The sequence below is a fragment of the Pleurodeles waltl genome, chromosome 4_1, assembly GCF_031143425.1.
Source record: "Pleurodeles waltl isolate 20211129_DDA chromosome 4_1, aPleWal1.hap1.20221129, whole genome shotgun sequence".
NCBI classification, from domain to species: domain Eukaryota; kingdom Metazoa; phylum Chordata; class Amphibia; order Caudata; family Salamandridae; genus Pleurodeles; species Pleurodeles waltl.
The window spans coordinates 658796071-658816891 of record NC_090442.1 but is presented as its reverse complement, the minus strand read 5'-3'; the positions used below and the strand labels follow the sequence as shown (position 1 = coordinate 658816891).

The window sequence follows — 20821 nt, the reverse complement described above, 5'->3', positions numbered from 1 at the left end:
GGTGGCACAAGAGAAGAGTGCCGTGAGAATGACCCACACAGACTAGGAATGTAGGCAAGATGCCACAAACAAGGAGGACCAGAAGGGTACAAGTATGAAGGAAAAATCCCCTTCTATATCGATCACAAGAAGGAATTTGAACCCATGTAGCACCAGTGCTGGAAAGACCATCGGCAAGAGCCCATACTTCTGAGGTATAGCAAGAGCAGCTCGCTAAAGAAGTGCAAGGACGCACAGATGTAGAATGGCTTTACCACTTGCACCACTGCTCTGTACAGGAAATTAAGAGTCTCTCAGGAGAAGAGGAAGTAATGCTCCGAAGATTAAAGCAAGGAGAAACAAGTGATTCACCATGAATTGTCTCTTGTACAAAGCGGTCAACCATGTTCAAAGGCTCCCAGGGAGTTATAACTATAAGCTCCCTATAAGGAATACTTAAAGTGCCACAAATGTAGTTAAATTATCTTACTTAAGATTAACAGCCTGAACAAAGACTTGAACCCTGGCTCCTCAGATTAAAAGTCTGATGCTCTACCTACTGAGCTATCCAGGCTCATTTTCTAGTAATGCCTATAAGGGATACAGAAGATGCTCTACACAGAAAAGGGAATATACCATAGAGCAGTGGTTCCCAACCTGTGGGCTGGGGACCCTTGGGGGTCCACGAAGCCTCCTCAGGGGGTCTGCGACTGCTTAAAAAATTTAATAATATTAGCTCCCAGCTATCAGTAATGACTCAGTGGGGGTCCCTGTGTTCCAATAATGATTCAGTGGGGGGTTCCCGGGCTCTAGTATTGATAAAATGGGGGTCCACAGAAGTCAAAAGGTTGGGAACCACTGCCACAGAGGCAACAATCTCTTGATCATGAAGCCTGTCTTCAGAGAAAAAGAAAGAAACCCTGTTCCATCAGGTGTTAAACCCACTTAGGGCCACAAAGAAAATACCTCCCAGATAGCGGGAGTGAAAAGCTGCCATCCACAGTCATTGAGAAATAAATAATAATAATAATAATACCTGCACAAGGCAGGAACACCACACTGGGTGCCACCTGTAGACAGAATGGTTCAGACTCAACAAGAAATATAGGACTCCACTCTGGTATGGGTCCATCTATGAGAAGAATCAAAGATAAGCACCCCCTTACAACTGGAGAAAGTTGGGAGCAAGAGGGCCAGACGGTTCAGAAACAGACATATCCACCATGACTGTCCCTAAAGCATTGCAATGCAGAATTTGCATGAATGCCAAACAGGCGAACGCCTTTGAAGGGCATGTCCTCCAGGATGGTTTGAAGAGCCTTCGAAAGCCTGAGTGGCATAACCAGGCATGACCGCGCAGTGCTACTGAATGAGCCATGGCTTGACCATACCACATTTTATTGCAAACTTGGCTGCCTCTCCACCACCCTGGAGTGTCTGGGTGAGTTTGGAAGCGAAGGCAGCAGGCTAACAGCTAAATCCCAGAATGCATGGGGAAAACGGCCCAGAACGCATGCAGTGCTTACTGACCGCAAGGCTGAGTTGCTGAGGAGAAAATGTTTATTCCACAAATTTCCTGCCATCTGGACACCCTGTCCGGAGGAACGTTAGGCAGGACCCTGGGTTCGGAAGAGGCTGTAGCGGCATGCACCACAAAATTTCTCAGAGTTGGTTGATGGAAGAGACAAGGCGGGTCCCCAGGGGTAGGACGTTGTCTACGGGCTATGGACCGGTCCACAGGGGCCCCAGTACTGGGCTTAGCCCAGGCCCCTAATAAAAGATTATATAGTGCTTCGCTATATGCGAGCACAAGCTCTATTCCTGGGTGGCCTTGGTGAAGCACTGTTATCAAGGGATCAGTGGTCACCTCCACGGGGGGAGCTGCAAATCTAGGACCGCAGCTGCCCTCTTCAGTACCTCTGTAAAGGAGGAGCTCACCTTCAGCTCCGTCAACTAGCTGCCCTCTAGAGGAGGCTTGACAGTCTCGTCCATGGGGTTGCTAAACCCAAGCTCCTCTCCTTCACCTCCAAAAGCCTGTTCCCCCAGAGGAAAAACAGCAAAGGACTGTGTAGAAAAAGAAGGGAGTTCATCCGAGCTGAACGGCACCACTGGTGTCGCAACTGCATCTGGCGTCAGTGAAGCGGCGTCAGGAAAGGGTGATCAGCTTGGCGATGATGGACTCAGATTGGCTGATCAAACTCTGGCGTCGCAGGTGAGAACCCCAAACGGCTGTGCACCAGCGCCAGTAAGGACAAGAGTATAGATCGAGGGCCCATCCGACGCCAAGGACGAACACGCAGGTGGTAGGATACCTCTCACCTCATTGGGGCTTGAAAGTGCACAAGAGAGAGGTAGGGGCCCAAAGATGGCATGAAGAAATAATAATAATCCCACATCTGGGCCACAGTCACCCCGGCTCCAGGGAAAGCAGCTTGGGGACTCATGCACCAACCTCTCAGCCAGAGGCTGGGAGAGGGCGTCGGGAATGCAGGACTTCCCTGACGTTGGTGGATGCCATGACTTAGACCGCTTGCGATTCGAAGTCTTCTCCTTCAACATCAAAGGTGATGAATGCTTGCGGGAACGGCTCCTGGAATGGATTCACAATCACTCCCGCCACCTAGAACAAGATAGATGAGTAAGGGAGCCTCCGCCAGACACGCTGCAAGCATCTTCACATGTCGTTCCCACAACCCCTTTGTGTGAAGCCGACGGCAGGAGCCGCACTCCTCAGAGTTGTGGTGTTCCTCGAGGCACCACATACAAACAGTATGAGGGTCTATAGCCAACATCTGCCTTCCACAGGACCCACAAGGTTTGAACCCTGAGAACATGAGGAAAAAAATGGGGGTACACTGTTCCTTTGACAAGAAATTGTCAAACCAGGCCAAAACGGCCTGAGGAACAGCTTCAGATCTGCAATGTAAGCGCAGGGAAAAAAAAAGGAACTGAAGTCAACGCGTCAGAGAGGGGATTATATGGACTTCGTCGAAGTCACGTCTGGTGGAAGACGTCTCTACGGAGTTGCATGACACCCTCTCCTGACATACAGAGGTACTGCTGGAAAAGAAATCCAGATCCAGTCTGGTGACTGGGGGACAATTCTAAGGTAAGGAATCTGTTGCTAGATGTCTCTGTCGGATAATAATCTACACTTGAATTTACATGTGTACAATGACAAGATGATATTGCCTTTTAACCAATTTTTATAGGATCTGTTAAAGGGTATTTTCCTGGTTTATGCCAACCAGGTTTCAGGTAAGCCTCAACACCATCTTGTTAAAAATGGTTGTCACATTCACTGTTTATTCCTTCTGCACGTATACAATAAAGTCATGTTTGTTTATTTCAGATTGACAATGTTCTTGAAGAAGACCCTCTAGAATGAACTAAGGACTGCAACTTTCTTCATGGTCTTTCCGCTTGCACTGGTTACTGCATTTTTTTCATAATAGTTCAATGTTGTTTTTGTAACTAGTTTGTTCTGATACCGCCGGATGACATTAGTACAGAGGTGGCTGAATAAATATTCAAATAGTGGGATAGTGTTTCGGTGGTAAGGCTGTTGACACTTATTAATTCAATGGTTTGATTTGCTGAAATTGTATTTTTTTTTTAGTCCGCCATGATGCACTTTCTATTGTATTCTATGAGACGATTTTCTACACAAACCCTTGGATTTGGGGGGAGCTACATCTCCTATGGTGACTTTCCTGAGCTACTCGGGATGTCCGATTTCTAATGTATCTTGCTGCCCAATTGGAACTTAAAATAATTTTGATTTTCTCTTTTATTCTGAACTGTCTTACTGCTGAGAGCATTCAGGGCAATGATTTTATGCATCTGCATCGTGTATTTTACACAAAGAATATTAGTACACCTTTTTTCCCCTCATTCTTCATTCCACTGTAGAACTCACTGAGCATTTAATATCCTGCTTTCCATGTTATCTTGGGACATACTGCCTCACGAAATTGAGGTTTATCATTGCCCTCGATCCAACCAGCCATGGGTTGTCTTATGTGGTGTACGATTTTAGGGATACCGTGTGCCCACACTTTTATCAATTTGAATTTGCAAACCATCCTGAATAGATTCCATAGAAAATATGAATAGAGCAATAATAACAACATGATACTTTTTTCGCAAATTAACAGCTTTACATGGCTATTAATGTGTGGCTATACAAACACTGTTAGGGGTCTGAGCTAGCGTGATGCCAGTACAATAAGAGGCTCCATACTGCGGAAAGAACGTTTTTTGGGGTTGCAATTAGGATAATTTATTTTTTACTTGAAAATATCATGTCCAAAACAGTTTTGTTGAATGTTGCAGTGGTGTGCAGTGACTGTCCTGTTCACGAGTTAAGTTGAATGAGTCTATGTCCTCAAAGCAGCAGTGTTAAGAACAGATAACATTGTAACTGCTGCTGAAGATATGCTGTAGGACTGTAAATACTTTACTGTTGAGGCAAAATGAAATTGCACCAGCCTGCATTACTGCCTGTGACTGTTGTGTAAAAATATAAATGTACAGATTTTTGGCTGACCTAATTTTGTCTAAAAAAAAATATTTCTGATTATACGGAAAACAACTTGTTTACTTCATTGGTGCCAAGTGATACCCGACCTGCAATTCTGTTTTTGCACAGTTGACGCTCAGCTCAATCTCAAGTTTATCCACCTAATTTTCAAAAATATATAAAACGATCACATCATTTTAGATGACAATAGAACACAAGTAGTTCCTGTCGACTACTATCCCATGAACTTTATCCATCGAGACACAATGAGTAACAGCAAGCAGAGTGACAACACTGCACTCATGGCTAAACCATTTTGTTTTCCAGAATGGTCAGCTATGGTACCATTTGCTGTCTATTGATACATAAGCAGAAAAATATGTTACTTACCTGTCAGAGTGGTTCATCAGCACCGGTATATTTTATAGATTGTTGAGGTTACTTGTACTATTCGACAGCGTTTGCAGCATTTGCAGGTTATGCCCCTCCCCTGCCCTCCCCATCCTTCTCCCCTCCCCCCCCGCAGCTCAGCCAGCAAATCTGCCAAAGAGTCATGAGTTCTGTACTGAATATTCCACGGTGGACTCATCAAGAGTTGAGAAGCTAGAGCAAGTTGTAATGTTATGCATAATCAAAGTTTATGAACTGTCTTTGCCCTGGCCCTCTAACTTGCAGCCTCAACTTGAGGGGAACACCTAAAATTGTACGCTCCAAATATGACACCTCAACAGCACGCCCGCAGGTGGATGACTCAAATACGGTGTTAAACCTCAATTTCCTTGAGCAATTTGACCCTGAGATAAGGCATTTATCACAACATGTCATATATACAAACAACTAAGGGCAGGCTCAATAATTGAGCTCTAGGGCAGGACTAGAAATTGTAAAGATTAATTACAAAAACTGAACCCTTTAGAATGCCTCCCTTCAAATAAAGGCACAGACCTCTCATTTTTAAAGTTAGGTGCATCCAAGGTGTTAGCCAGCTGAACGTTTGGTGTAGCAGTAAAGGCAAATATGATTACAAACCCTGTAAATCAGAAATGTTACTGCTGCGGGAAGGGGTTGATAAGATATAAGCAACATTGAACTTGCTTTGATAATCACCACGCTATTGCTGCCAAAATAATGGGGTTAAGCGGATAAGACCTGCGTCTCTAGTGGTATGATGATAGCTGGTGGCTTCTTCATCCTTCATGGCCCTAATGAGGATGCCAAAGATCACTTCAACTCACTCCTTTTGCTCTGGTGCCTGAACATTGCCTCTCTGAAGGCAAAACCTGCAGGATAAGGGACAAGGATATCATTTGGGCCCAAAAAAGCTAAGGTTGGTGAAGTAATGCCGCAAAAAGATATACCATATTCTTGATTTTTCCCACTGAAAAAAGAGAGTGTGTAAATATGTGTGTGTGTATATATATATATATATATATGAAAGAAAAGATGTCCTGATCTGCGTGTTACGGCGCACTTAATTCTCCGGTGGTGCTGGTTTGAGGCAGGACAACCATATTTTCAAAAAACAAGATTCTCTTTCTGTTTTAGCAAGAGAAAACCGCACTCTGTCGTTGTGCCAAAAATACCTTAACTTTTAATACATTAGTGAGATCATAAACAAACAAACAGGAATCCCCTGACGCGTTTCGGTCTCACCAGACCTTGTTCACAGGTGTTTCCTGTGTGCTAATTTCGGCGCTTAAAATAAAGTACTCCAAAGTAACAGAAAAAATACTCAAGTTACACCACTTATCAAGAGTTACTCCATAACATCACTAAATATATATACTTTAACAAAGAAAAATTAAACGTTTTTCTATATACATATTTACCAAATTGTAACAGTGTTTTGACTACAATCCAAGGTGTTTTTCACTGAGTTCCACATTGCATTCTGGTATATGTAGTTTATAGCATTTCATTAAATCAAATTATTTTTAAATATATGTCATAAAATCTTGTTTCAGCGACTAATGGAGACTTCAAAACAATTTCTGAGGTGTGTTAAAAAAATATAGGGGCCCTCATTAGTTTTTAATTTATATTCACATTGGATTCATATTCATGTATTGCATGTTACCTACAATAGCACAATCCCCAAAGTTTCTTTTAAACAAGGCCCTCGCTAAATCCTGCACCTCTGATGGAAGAAAATTAATGTTTGGGTATTATTCCTTCAGTCAATTTATATTGATAGCACCAAAATTGTATGTCTATCTGACAAATGACAACGGGAAAGAAAGCATCTTATCAATTGGTGGAAATGACATAAAATAAATGAATGGCAACATCTTATGAGCTATGACAACTCTTATAGGTGTACAAATAACTCCTCATCCTGGTTTAAACCTAGCGGGGTGAGAGATCGGATATCAAGTATATGTCTGGATTCTAGTTGACGCAATTTCTTTTCTCTGTCACCACCGCGTTCTGATTTTAGTACCTGATCAATTACATAGAATGTCATGAGTTCCCACTTGCTATCATGTTTCTGTTCCATATGTCTCGCTGTTGCATAGCTCCTATCTATATTGATAGTTGCTCGAATATGTTCTAAAATTCGCTTTTTAGTCTCACATATGGTACTGCCAACATATTTCAACCCACAAGGACATTCAATCACATATACTGTGAATCGACTTTTACAGTTCAAGTGCTTACGTATCACTCTCTCCATGCCAGTATTTGTTGAGTACTCTTTCTTATTCACCCCAATTTTACATGCCTTACAGCTGCTGCACTTCCAAAAGCCAGTTTTCTGTAACCAGTTTGCTTTTGTAGTTTGGAAATGGCTGTGCGTTAATTTATCCCTTAAGTTTGCTGTTCTTCTGAAAGTCATTAATGGGTATTGTCCCATGATTTCCCCCACTATTGGGTCCATTTGTAAAATTGCCCAATGGTTTTCCAAGATTTTACGAACTTGTGTAGCACTCTGTGAGTATGTTGTTATGAACCTCAGCTGTTGTTGTTTGGCATGTTTAATGGCTTGGTTTCCTCCATGAATTAGTTGTTCTCTTGATGATTGTTTCACACGTTTCTGTGCCAGAGCTAAACACTTTTTCGGATATTGTCTTGCCAGGAATCTCTCCTCTGCTAATTTCAAGTGCTTCTCACACTCTTCCGGCTCTGAGCAGATTTTCTTTATTCGTAGAAATTCACCATAGGGAATGTTCCACTTTGTTCGTGGTGGGTGAAAACTGTTAGCATGTAATATGGAGTTCGTAGCTGTTATTTTCCTGTGCAATGAAGTCTGAATTGTCCCCTCTTTAACATAAATTTCTGTATCTAGAAATGTCACACGTGTTGCACTGATGTCGTAGGTGAAATTAAGTTTGGCTACATTAGAGTTCAAGATCTTAAAGTATTCATCAAATTCTGACTCAGTACCATCCCAGATAAGAAAAAGGTCATCAATAAACCTCAACCAAGTCACTACTTTTTGTTGGTAAATCTCGTTTTCTTCTGCCCAAGCTATTCGTTGTTCAAACCATCCCATCGTCAGATTCGCAAAATTGGGAGAAAAAGAAAAACCCATTGCCGTGCCCTTAATTTGCAGATACAGTTGTTGGTTAAACAAAAAATAATTATTTGTTAGACAAATGTTAATCATTTCCAGAAGCATCTCATTGTGTTGATAAAAACGTATATTCCTTTGGTTGAGAAAGAATTTGCATGCCTGGATTCCTATTTGATGTTCAATGTTCGTGTACAGCGAAACTACATCCATTGTTACTAATTTATAGGTGTCCTGCCAAGGTATCCCTTCCAATTGTAACAGTAAGTCTCCTGTATCACGTAAATAGGAGTTCAAATTTCTTGCCAAGGGTGCTAGAAAGAAATCTATGTATTCTGACATAGGTTCTAATAGAGATGCTTTGGCTGATATTATAGGTCTACCTGCTGGATGTTGCAAATTTTTATGAATTTTAGGGAGGAAGTATATTGTTGGAGTTACAGGATGTTCCACTAACAAATATTTTGCCTCTACTTGATCAATGAGGCCTTGATCTTCCCACCTTAAGATACACGAATTTATCTCCTCCTTCAGTTTTATTACTGGGTTCCCAGTAGCAAGTGCATAACAGGTTTTATATATATATATATATAGATATATATAGATATATACAGGGAGTGCAGAATTATTAGGCAAGTTGTATTTTTGAGGATTAATTTTATTATTGAACAACAACCATGTTCTCAATGAACCCAAAAAACGAATTAATATCAAAGCTGAATATTTTTGGAAGTAGTTTTTAGTTTGTTTTTAGTTTTAGCTATGTTAGGGGGATATCTGTGTGTGCAGGTGACTATTACTGTGCATAATTATTAGGCAACTTAACAAAAAAAAATATATACCCATTTCAATTATTTATTATTACCAGTGAAACCAATATAACATCTCAACATTCACAAATATACATTTCTGACATTCAAAAACAAAACAAAAACAAATCAGTGACCAATATAGCCACCTTTCTTTGCAAGGACACTCAAAAGCCTGCCATCCATGGATTCTGTCAGTGTTTTGATCTGTTCACCATCAACATTGCGTGCAGCAGCAACCACAGCCTCCCAGACACTGTTCAGAGAGGTGTACTGTTTTCCCTCCTTGTAAATCTCACATTTGATGATGGACCACAGGTTCTCAATGGGGTTCAGATCAGGTGAACAAGGAGGCCATGTCATTAGATTTCCTTCTTTTATACCCTTTCTTGCCAGCCACGCTGTGGAGTACTTGGACGCGTGTGATGGAGCATTGTCCTGCATGAAAATCATGTTTTTCTTGAAGGATGCAGACTTCTTCCTGTACCACTGCTTGAAGAAGGTGTCTTCCAGGAACTGGCAGTAGGACTGGGAGTTGAGCTTGACTCCATCCTCAACCCGAAAAGGCCCCACAAGCTCATCTTTGATGATACCAGCCCAAACCAGTACTCCACCTCCACCTTGCTGGCGTCTGAGTCGGACTGGAGCTCTCTGCCCTTTACCAATCCAGCCACGGGCCCATCCATCTGGCCCATCAAGACTCACTCTCATTTCATCAGTCCATAAAACCTTAGAAAAAATCAGTCTTGAGATATTTCTTGGCCCAGTCTTGACGTTTCAGCTTGTGTGTCTTGTTCAGTGGTGGTCGTCTTTCAGCCTTTCTTACCTTGGCCATGTCTCTGAGTATTGCACACCTTGTGCTTTTGGGCACTCCAGTGATGTTGCAGCTCTGAAATATGGCCAAACTGGTGGCAAGTGGCATTGTGGCAGCTGCACGCTTGACTTTTCTCAGTTCATGGGCAGTTATTTTGCGCCTTGGTTTTTCCACACGCTTCTTGCGACCCTGTTGACTATTTTGAATGAAACGCTTGATTGTTCGATGATCACGCTTCAGAAGCTTTGCAATTTTAAGAGTGCTGCATCCCTCTGCAAGATATCTCACTATTTTTGACTTTTCTGAGCCTGTCAAGTCCTTCTTTTGACCCATTTTGCCAAAGGAAAGGAAGTTGCCTAATAATTATGCACACCTGATATAGGGTGTTGATGTCATTAGACCACACCCCTTCTCATTACAGAGATGCACATCACCTAATATGCTTAATTGGTAGTAGGCTTTCGAGCCTATACAGCTTGGAGTAAGACAACATGCATGTAGGAAGTTGGCTCTGTATGTGCTATTTCAAAGTAAGGAATAGCATGCAGAGTCCAAGGGTTCCCCTTAGAGGTAAAATAGTGGTAAAAAGAGATAATACTAATGCTCTATTTTGTGGTAGTGTGGTCGAGCAGTAGGCTTATCCAAGGAGTAGTGTTAAGCATTTGTTGTACATACACATAGACAATAAATGAGGTACACACACTCAGAGACAAATCCAGCCAATAGGTTTTGTTATAGAAAAATATCTTTTCTTAGTTTATTTTAAGAACCACAGGTTCAAATTTAACATGTAATATCTTGTTTGAAAGGTATTGCAGGTAAGTACATTAGGAACTTTGAATCATTTCAATTGCATGTATACTTTTCAAGTTATTGACAAATAGCTACTTTAAAAGTGGACACTTAGTGCAATTTTCACAGTTCCTGGGGGAGGTAAGTTTTTGTTAGTTTTACCAGGTAAGTAAGACACTTACAGGGTTCAGTTCTTGGTCCAAGGTAGCCCACCGTTGGGGGTTCAGAGCAACCCCAAAGTCACCACACCAGCAGCTCAGGGCCGGTCAGGTGCAGAGTTCAAAGTGGTGCCCAAAACGCATAGGCTAGAATGGAGAGAAGGGGGTGCCCCGGTTCCGGTCTGCTTGCAGGTAAGTACCCGCGTCTTCGGAGGGCAGACCAGGGGGGTTTTGTAGGGCACCGGGGGGGACACAAGCCCACACAGAAATTTCACCCTCAGCAGCGCGGGGGCGGCCGGGTGCAGTGTAGAAACAAGCGTCGGGTTTGCAATGTTAGTCTATGAGAGATCAACGGATCTCTTCAGCGCTGCAGGCAGGCAAGGGGGGGCTTCCTCGGGGAAACCTCCACTTGGGCAAGGGAGAGGGACTCCTGGGGGTCACTTCTCCAGTGAAAGTCCGGTCCTTCAGGTCCTGGGGGCTGCGGGTGCAGGGTCTTTTCCAGGCGTCGGGACTTAGGTTTCAGAGAGTCGCGGTCAGGGGAAGCCTCGGGATTCCCTCTGCAGGCGGCGCTGTGGGGGCTCAGGGGGGACAGGTTTTGGTACTCACAGTCGTAGAGTAGTCCGGGGGTCCTCCCTGAGGTGTTGGTTCTCCACCAGCCAAGTCGGGGTCGCCGGGTGCAGTGTTGCAAGTCTCACGCTTCTTGCGGGGAGATTGCAGGGTCTTTAAAGCTGCTCCTTGAAACAAAGTTGCAGTCTTTTTGGAGCAGGTCCGCTGTCCTCGGGAGTTTCTTGTCTTTTTCGAAGCAGGGCAGTCCTCAGAGGATTCAGAGGTCGCTGGTCCCTTGGAAGGCGTCGCTGGAGCAGAGTTCTTTGGAAGGCAGGAGACAGGCCGGTGAGTTTCTGGAGCCAAGGCAGTTGTCGTCTTCTGGTCTTCCTCTGCAGGGGTTTTCAGCTAGGCAGTCCTTCTTCTTGTAGTTTGCAGGAATCTAATTTTTTAGGGTTCAGGGTAGCCCTTAAATACTAAATTTAAGGGCGTGTTTAGGTCTGGGGGGTTAGTAGCCAATGGCTACTAGCCCTGAGGGTGGGTACACCCTCTTTGTGCCTCCTCCCAAGGGGAGGGGGTCACAATCCTAACCCTATTGGGGGAATCCTCCATCTGCAAGATGGAGGATTTCTAAAAGTTAGAGTCACCTCAGCTCAGGACACCTTAGGGGCTGTCCTGACTGGCCAGTGACTCCTCCTTGTTGCTTTCTTTGTTCCCTCCAGCCTTGCCGCCAAAAGTGGGGGCCGTGGCCGGAGGGGGCGGGCAACTCCACTAAGCTGGAGTGCCCTGCTGGGCTGTGACAAAGGGGTGAGCCTTTGAGGCTCACCGCCAGGTGTCACAGCTCCTGCCTGGGGGAGGTGTTAGCATCTCCACCCAGTGCAGGCTTTGTTGCTGGCCTCAGAGTGACAAAGGCACTCTCCCCATGGGGCCAGCAACATGTCTCTAGTGTGGCAGGCTGCTGGAACTAGTCAGCCTACACAGACAGTCGGTTAAGTTTCAGGGGGCACCTCTAAGGTGCCCTCTGGGGTGTATTTTGCAATAAAATGTACACTGGCATCAGTGTGCATTTATTGTGCTGAGAAGTTTGATACCAAACTTCCCAGTTTTCAGTGTAGCCATTATGGTGCTGTGGAGTTCGTGTTTGACAGACTCCCAGACCATATACTCTTATGGCTACCCTGCACTTACAATGTCTAAGGTTTTGTTTAGACACTGTAGGGGTACCATGCTCATGCACTGGTACCCTCACCTATGGTATAGTGCACCCTGCCTTAGGGCTGTAAGGCCTGCTAGAGGGGTGTCTTACCTATACTGCATAGGCAGTGAGAGGCTGGCATGGCACCCTGAGGGGAGTGCCATGTCGACTTACTCGTTTTGTCCTCACTAGCACACACAAGCTGGCAAGCAGTGTGTCTGTGCTGAGTGAGAGGTCTCCAGGGTGGCACAAGACATGCTGCAGCCCTTAGAGACCTTCCTTGGCATCAGGGCCCTTGGTACTAGAAGTACCAGTTACAAGGGACTTATCTGGATGCCAGGGTCTGCCAATTGTGGATACAAAAGTACCGGTTAGGGAAAGAACACTGGTGCTGGGGCCTGGTTAGCAGGCCTCAGCACACTTTCAATTGTAAACATAGCATCAGCAAAGGCAAAAAGTCAGGGGGCAACCATGCCAAGGAGGCATTTCCTTACAATGCATAAAGAGGATGATGTGGTCAAAATACTCATTTGCCTAATAATTCTGCACTCCCTGTATGTAAAAAGCTGGTTCCTTATGAGGTATGTGAATACCGTGTAATGGGTTCAGGGGCTCCCCAGTGAGTGGATAGGGCTTGCTTTGCAATCTCAAAGTGCTCTATGGTCGAACAGCCTTAGGCTTAACACAGAGGGTTGCAAGACATTTACAAATACACACAATAGTTGATAAATGAGACACACGACTCAAGAAGGAGATCCACACCAATTTATAAAAATAGCAGGTATCTTAATATGTTTAGGCATCAGAGAAAATCTTTCTGTTAAATAAGTTTTAAATAGGAATTGTTTTCACTTTAAAAAGTGGACACAATGCACCTTTTGAGTTCCGCAATGTTATCCAATGGGAGAAAAACAAGTTCTGCCAACAGGTAGAGTACAGCGACTTACAAGATCAATCTCCAAGAGTTAAGCTGAATACAAGGTCCAAAGCAGCACTCACAATACACTCTGAGCAGCACAGGCAGTCGGGTGCAGAGTGCCAAACATCGTCAGGTGCCCAATGCGTTCCTATGGGGATTGATCACTGAGGAAAGAGGCTGCAGGCTCTGTCCAGGAAACCAGTCGGGCTCAACCAACAGCAGGGCTCAGGCCCTGGATTCGGACTCTGGAGGGCTGGGGAACATTGTTGGCACCTGTGGTCCACTTCAAATCAGGTCAGAGACGGCAGGTGAAGTGGCGACTTTAGGTGTCAGGTTCTGATGGTTCCAGAGGCTTCAGAGGCCCTTCTTATAGAGATTGCTGGAGAACAAGTCCACAGTTTACAGGAGGTCTTCAGTCTTTTTCTAAGGCAGGCAGTCCTCCTGGGTTTCTGCAGTCACAGCTGCAGGATAAGTTGCATTTGGTGCAGATTTCGACGAGGGATGGAGAAATGCTGGCGGGTTTTGGTACCAGATCAGCTGCTACTTTTCTCCTCTTCTGCAGGTCACAGCACTTTGGTGTCCTTGGTCTCCTTAGGTCATCAGGATATGCTCCTCTGGTGCCAGGGGCTCCCCTAAATACTTCATTTAGGGGTGTTTGGTGTGTGTGTGTGTGTACAGTAGTAGCCAATGGGCTACTGACCCTTGGGGTTGCTACGCTCACTATAGGACCACTTCCTGTGGGAAGTGGGCATAACCTTGTCCCATAATTCCTAGGTATGCCAACTCAAAGATGGCTACCTCTGAAAAATCGTCTCTACCTCGCAGTAGCCCACCTTAGGGTGCGATCCTAGTCTTGAGGAGGCACCTCTACCTTAATAGCTCATTTTCCCGCCTGTTCAGGTGCCAAATGGGCTCTGGACAGGGGGGAGGGTTTTGGCTTCCTCTCTAGTGATGGGAGCCAGATTCGCATTTCAAGGGTGTAAAGAAATGGCTCCCTGTTGCAGTTACCCCCCACTTTTTGCCTGATACTGATGCTGACTTGACTGAGAAGAGTGCTGGGACCCTGCTAACCAGGCCCCAGCACCAGTGTTCCTTCACCTAGAATGTACCATTGTATCCACAATTGGCACACCCTGGCATTCAGATAAGTCCCTTGTAACTGGTACTTCTAGTACCAAGGGCCCTGATGCCAAGGAAGGTCTCTAAGGGCTGCAGCATGTCTTATGCCACCCTAGAGACCCCTCACTCAGCACAGACACACTGCTTACAAGCCTGTGTGTGCTAGTGAGAACAAAATGAGTAAGTCGACATGGCACTCCCCTCAGGGTGCCATGCCAGCCTCTCACTGCCTATGCAGTATAGGTAAGACACCCCTCTAGCAGGCCTTACAGCCCTAAGGCAGGGTGCACTATACCATAGGTGAGGGTACCAGTGCATGAGCATGGTACCCCTACAGTGTCTAAACAAAACCTTAGACATTGTAAGTGCAGGGTAGCCATAAGAGTATATGGTCTGGGAGTCTGTCAAACACGAACTCCACAGCACCATAATGGCTACACTGAAAACTGGGAAGTTTGGTATCAAACTTCTCAGCACAATCAATGCACACTGATGCCAGTGTACATTTTATTGTAAAATACACCACAGAGGGCACCTTAGAGGTGCCCCCTGAAACTTAACCGACTGTCTGTGTAGGCTGACTAGTTCCAGCAGCCTGCCACACCAGAGACATGTTGCTGGCCCCATGGGGAGAGTGCCTTTGTCACTCTGAGGCCAGTAACAAAGCCTGTACTGGGTGGAGATGCTAACACCTCCCCCAGGCAGGAGCTGTAACACCTGGCGGTGAGCCTCAAAGGCTCACCCCTTTGTCACAGCCCAGCAGGGCACTCCAGCTTAGTGGAGTTGCCCGCCCCCTCCGGCCACGGCCCCCACTTTTGGCGGCAAGGCTGGAGGGAACAAAGAAAGCAACAAGGAGGAGTCACTGGCCAGTCAGGACAGCCCCTAAGGTGTCCTGAGCTGAGGTGACTCTGACTTTTAGAAATCCTCCATCTTGCAGATGGAGGATTCCCCCAATAGGGTTAGGATTGTGACCCCCTCCCCTTGGGAGGAGGCACAAAGAGGGTGTACCCACCCTCAGGGCTAGTAGCCATTGGCTACTAACCCCCCAGACCTAAACACGCCCTTAAATTTAGTATTTAAGGGCTACCCTGAACCCTAGAAAATTAGATTCCTGCAACTACAAGAAGAAGGACTGCCCAGCTGAAAACCCCTGCAGCGGAAGACCAGAAGACGACAACTGCCTTGGCTCCAGAAACTCACCGGCCTGTCTCCTGCCTTCCAAAGATCCTGCTCCAGCGACGCCTTCCAAAGGGACCAGCGACCTCGACATCCTCTGAGGACTGCCCCTGCTTCGAAAAGACAAGAAACTCCCGAGGACAGCGGACCTGCTCCAAGAAAAGCTGCGACTCTGTTTCCAGCAGCTTTAAAGAACCCTGCAAGCTCCCCGCAAGAAGCGTGAGACTTGCAACACTGCACCCGGCGACCCCGACTCGGCTGGTGGAGATCCGACACCTCAGGCGGGACCCCAGGACTACTCTGATACTGTGAGTACCAAAACCTGTCCCCCCTGAGCCCCCACAGCGCCGCCTGCAGAGGGAATCCCGAGGCTTCCCCTGACCGCGACTCTTTGAACCTAAAGTCCCGACGCCTGGGAGAGACCCTGCACCCGCAGCCCCCAGGACCTGAAGGACCGGACTTTCACTGGAGAAGTGACCCCCAGGAGTCCCTCTCCCTTGTCCAAGTGGAGGTTTCCCGGAGGAATCCCCCCCTTGCCTGCCTGCAGCGCTGAAGAGATCCCGAGATCTCTCATAGACTAACATTGCGAACCCGACGCTTGTTTCTACACTGCACCCGGCCGCCCCCGCGCCGCTGAGGGTGAAATTTCTGTGTGGACTTGTGTCCCCCCCGGTGCCCTACAAAACCCCCCTGGTCTGCCCTCCGAAGACGCGGGTACTTACCTGCAAGCAGACCGGAACCGGGGCACCCCCTTCTCTCCATTCTAGCCTATGCGTTTTGGGCACCACTTTGAACTCTGCACCTGACCGGCCCTGAGCTGCTGGTGTGGTGACTTTGGGGTTGCTCTGAACCCCCAACGATGGGCTACCTTGGACCAAGAACTAAGCCCTGTAAGTGTCTTACTTACCTGGTTAACCTAACAAATACTTACCTCCCCTAGGAACTGTGAAAATTGCACTAAGTGTCCACTTTTAAAACAGCTATTTGTAAATAACTTGAAAAGTATACATGCAATTTTGATGATTTGAAGTTCCTAAAGTACTTACCTGCAATACCTTTCGAATGAGATATTACATGTAGAATTTGAACCTGTGGTTCTTAAAATAAACTAAGAAAATATATTTTTCTATACAAAAACCTACTGGCTGGATTTGTCTCTGAGTGTGTGTACCTCATTTATTGTCTATGTGTATGTACAACAAATGCTTAACACTACTCCTTGGATAAGCCTACTGCTCGACCACACTACCACAAAATAGAGCATTAGTATTATCTCTTTTTGCCACTATCTTACCTCTAAGGGGAACCCTTGGACTCTGTGCATGCTATTCCTTACTTTGAAATAGCACATACAGAGCCAACCTCCTACAAAGGGTGGCAGCCCTTTGAGGTTTGCCGCCTTGGGGAGGCTAATCAGCAGGTCATCCTGTGGGACAGGGTGTTACACCCTCTTACCGGACAGGTGTTTGTTCTTGGCCTCCTGAGATCAGAAGGCTCTCACACAATGGAACCAGATCAGTGTCTTGGTGGCAGGCTTGTAGAAATTTGTCAGCGAGCAAACCAGAGGCTAGTAGGTTTTAAAAGCCACCTCTGAGGTGCCCTCTGGGTGCTTGTATTGGTAAATAAAACACTGGAATCAATGTGTGTTCACCAATACGAGATGTTTGAAACCAAACATCCCTATCTTCAGTCAAGCAATCATGAAGCTGGGGTACTCGTATTGAGCAGTGTCCAGCAAATGCATTTAAAATGGCTTCCCTGGTTACTTACTATGTCTGAGAATTGACAAAGACATAGCAGGGGCATATATGCTTTTGCAGATATGCCCTCACATGTAATATAATGCACCCTGCCTTAGGGCTGTAAGGCCTGCCAGAGGGGTGACTTACATACATTGTACACAGTGTTCGGGGACATGGCACACAAGCTGTGTGCCATGTTGCGTTTCACTTTTGTCTACACCAAGTGGCAGCCTGCCGTGCTTCGTGAAGGTGACAATTCATGTTGCAGCCCTTAGGGTCCCTCTTGAGTATCTCAGGTCCTAGGTACCAAGGGTACCATTTAGTAGGGCCTTTCAGAGGGTGCTAAAGGATCTGCCAAATGGGGAAACAACTGTGTAGTTTTGGGAAAGAGCTCTGGCTCTAGGGACCTGGTTAGCAGGAACCCAGTACACTTTTAGTCAAAATTTCATCAATTACTAGGTAAAGTCCTGGGAGGGGGAGAGGTTGGGGAAAACCATGTCAAAGAGAGGAACTTTCCTTTAGTGTGCGGGCGTGTGTGTGTTTTTTTTTTAAAGGGCTGGGGGGATTCACCAAAAAAGAGGCACTTTCCTACAGTGTGTGTATGTGATATATGTGCAATAAAATAAAACAAAAACAAGTCTGCTTTCAGGAAGATTATACTAAAAGATGTTAAACAGAGTTGCAGCAGAGAAAATAGGCTAACAATTGTCCTATCAGAAGCAAAAAGGTGGCACCCAATATTCAGTCGTTTTTCGGATTTACATAAATAGTGTAACTCTTCCTCTCTGTATGGTGGTCTTCCCGATCTTCCTACTTTTTTATGATTTGAGTTTTAAAAAAAAAAGAAAAAAAACTTTAGGAAAGTTCTGATAAAGCTGTCAGTATACAGTCAGTCCAAAGGTTGAATTTGTTAGTTTTTCCCTATAAGGCAAGTATAAACATATATTTCAAAAATATTACATTGTGTAAATTGCACAGGGACCTCACGAATAGGCAGAATTATTCAGTGTTCATAAATATCAGTGAAGCCCCTACAATGGACAAGAGTAAAGACCAGTCAGAATTAGGTTTTTGCACAAAGACGTGTACAGATTTCAGCTATCCACCAAAGTCAACCAAACAGGCCACAGACAACTTTGCTGGTAGAGGCAGATGACTATCACAAGACAATTTTGACATCATCCTTGTTAAAATCCCAAGTAATATCAAGAAAAACAGGGAAAGTGAATAGATAAGGGAGTGAGCCAAACTGGATACCAAAAATACTATTACACAGAAGTGACTCAATGTAGGAAGTTACACAGAAGGTTCAGGGCAACAACTACCTTGGATTTGGCTGTGCTCCAGAGGTAAATGAATAAAGAATTGGAAATATAGTCAATGTCCAGGTTTAACAACACAGTTAATTTAAAAATGGTAATGCCAATATATTACAAAAATAGGTGATGTGTCCATATGAGAATCACATGCAGAATGTTTAACGGTGGAATGAGAAGAGCAGGAGTTTGGTTGCTGAACTTCTTTAGAAGACAGTATCTCAGGACAGAATGGCTAGAAAATGTTCCACAGATAAAGTGGCATATGTGTGTGCTGCTGCGAGTTCCAAAAAATAAATGAAGGCGTTTACCTGAGATCCTATAATGGTCTTGGTCAGGGAAAGGAGTCTTCGTACTGGCCAGATTTTATGTCTTTTGACATCATGTTCCTTTAGATAACACTGCAATTCAAATATTGCTACCATGGCAAGCTGAGATCCATTAATGATATTTAGATGAAGACCTTCAGCTCTGCAAACCAGTGGTGGTTTGGGTCAGGTGAAAGCTTTGGTCAGGTAAGAAGAGATTCTTCAGAGCTGGACAGTAGAGGCATCCAGGTGAGCCCTTTAGAAATGTGATGACCACATACTATGTTCCCATTGATGCCAATGAATGAGGAGGTGTCTTGGTGTATTGTTATTAAGGGGAAGTAAGTGCCCTGGATGTCACTGCTGTCTTTACACACTACAGCAATCTGAAACCTGAATGTATGATTATAGAAAGTGCTACAATGGCATACTACAGTTGGTAAATGCTAAACAAATGGCAATGGAATTTTTTTTGTAACATAGATATTTTGTTACCACACTCCAATGTACAAATGGACGAACAGACAGACTGGCAACACACAGTTATCCTACTATATAACTGTGTAAGCTTCTGTAGGTGCAGGAACCACTTAAATTGTACACCCCAAAAATGACATCTAAACAGCTCACACACCTGTGGATGAATCCAAGACCTCAGTTTCATGAAGCAAAGTGAGACAAGTCACCAAACTACATGCCATTCATACAATCAATTAAAGACAGTCTCACTAATTGAGTTCTAGGGCAGGAATACAAATTTTAAAGATTAAAAGAATTCATAACGTGTAGTACAGAAACTGTAAATGCAAATCCATGAGGCTATTGCCATTAAGGATTTCAGCAAATGGAGCAATACATGATAAGGTGAAAAATCTGATGAAATTCCAAAGTCCAAAATGGGCAGCAAAGGCAATAAGGAATTGGGCAGCATCGAAAAACCTTCTGGCTCATCCCAAAATAAAGGGTTTGAATACAGTTTTCTCACATATGAAAGCATTAAATTCTGCAAAATCAGGGTGTGAGCAAAAATATGATACTTTTAGCAAATCAGAGCACAGTTCTATTAAACGCCCTATTGCCTTACAATTTAAGCACTATCCCACTACATAAATATTGATTCTGCCCATTCAATGCTAATACCATCAGGAGATGGCAAAACAACTAGTTACAAAACAGCAGCAAACTACTGTAAATGAATGTTGTGCATTGGAGTTAGCAGAGGGCCTTGAGTAACTGCAACATTACTGTGTACATGCTGTAAAGTTTTCTTCTAAGAACAGCAAGAACAGCGTCACCGGAAATAAACAAACAATACACCGACTGAATATGTACAGCAGTAATAGTGAACGTGCAGGAGGAGACATCCATTTTGAACAAGGTGGCATCAAGGCCTAAGTGAGGCCTAGTTAGCAAAAGCTGGAAAGGCACTTTAGCAAGTCATAGCAAATTTGTTTCAAACAAAAAATAATACCATGTCACTGTGTATGTATAACAACAACAGTAAATCTACATTTTGCACGTTGTTAATAATGCATAAAAATATAAAACAAACAAAACACTAACACGCCCAACAGTTAAATTTAAGGGCACACTTGCCTGAAATATAAATTACAACCGGGCTGTGTAAGTTACCACAAAGAATGTACAACGCAAGTAACTATTTTCTGAATGAAAAACAAAAGAATTTAATTCAATTTTCTACAATGGCGACACAAACAAAAGGGTAGGATTCAAAGGCAATGATGTGAATGTTAAAATGGATTATTTTCTTATCACTAAATGCTGTCAGAGGCCAATTCGGTATGCTTGACAGATGATAAAATAGCTAAAAAACAGTTTAACTGGTACAAGGAGCAGTAGAGGAGCAAAAAAATGCAGAAGTTAAAACATCATAAAATAGTCAAAACATTTAACGAAA

At 44.5% G+C, this 20821-nt stretch overlaps 1 protein-coding gene and 1 non-coding gene across 2 annotated transcripts in view; both read right to left on the bottom strand.

Moving 5' to 3' along the window:
- XPOT (exportin for tRNA) overlaps window positions 1-20821 on the bottom strand; it is a 710192-nt gene that overhangs the window by 218297 nt on the left and 471074 nt on the right. The window lies entirely within an intron of this gene.
- On the bottom strand, window positions 481-553 carry TRNAK-UUU (transfer RNA lysine (anticodon UUU)). The gene has a single exon. It is a non-coding gene; the product is annotated as a tRNA-Lys (tRNA).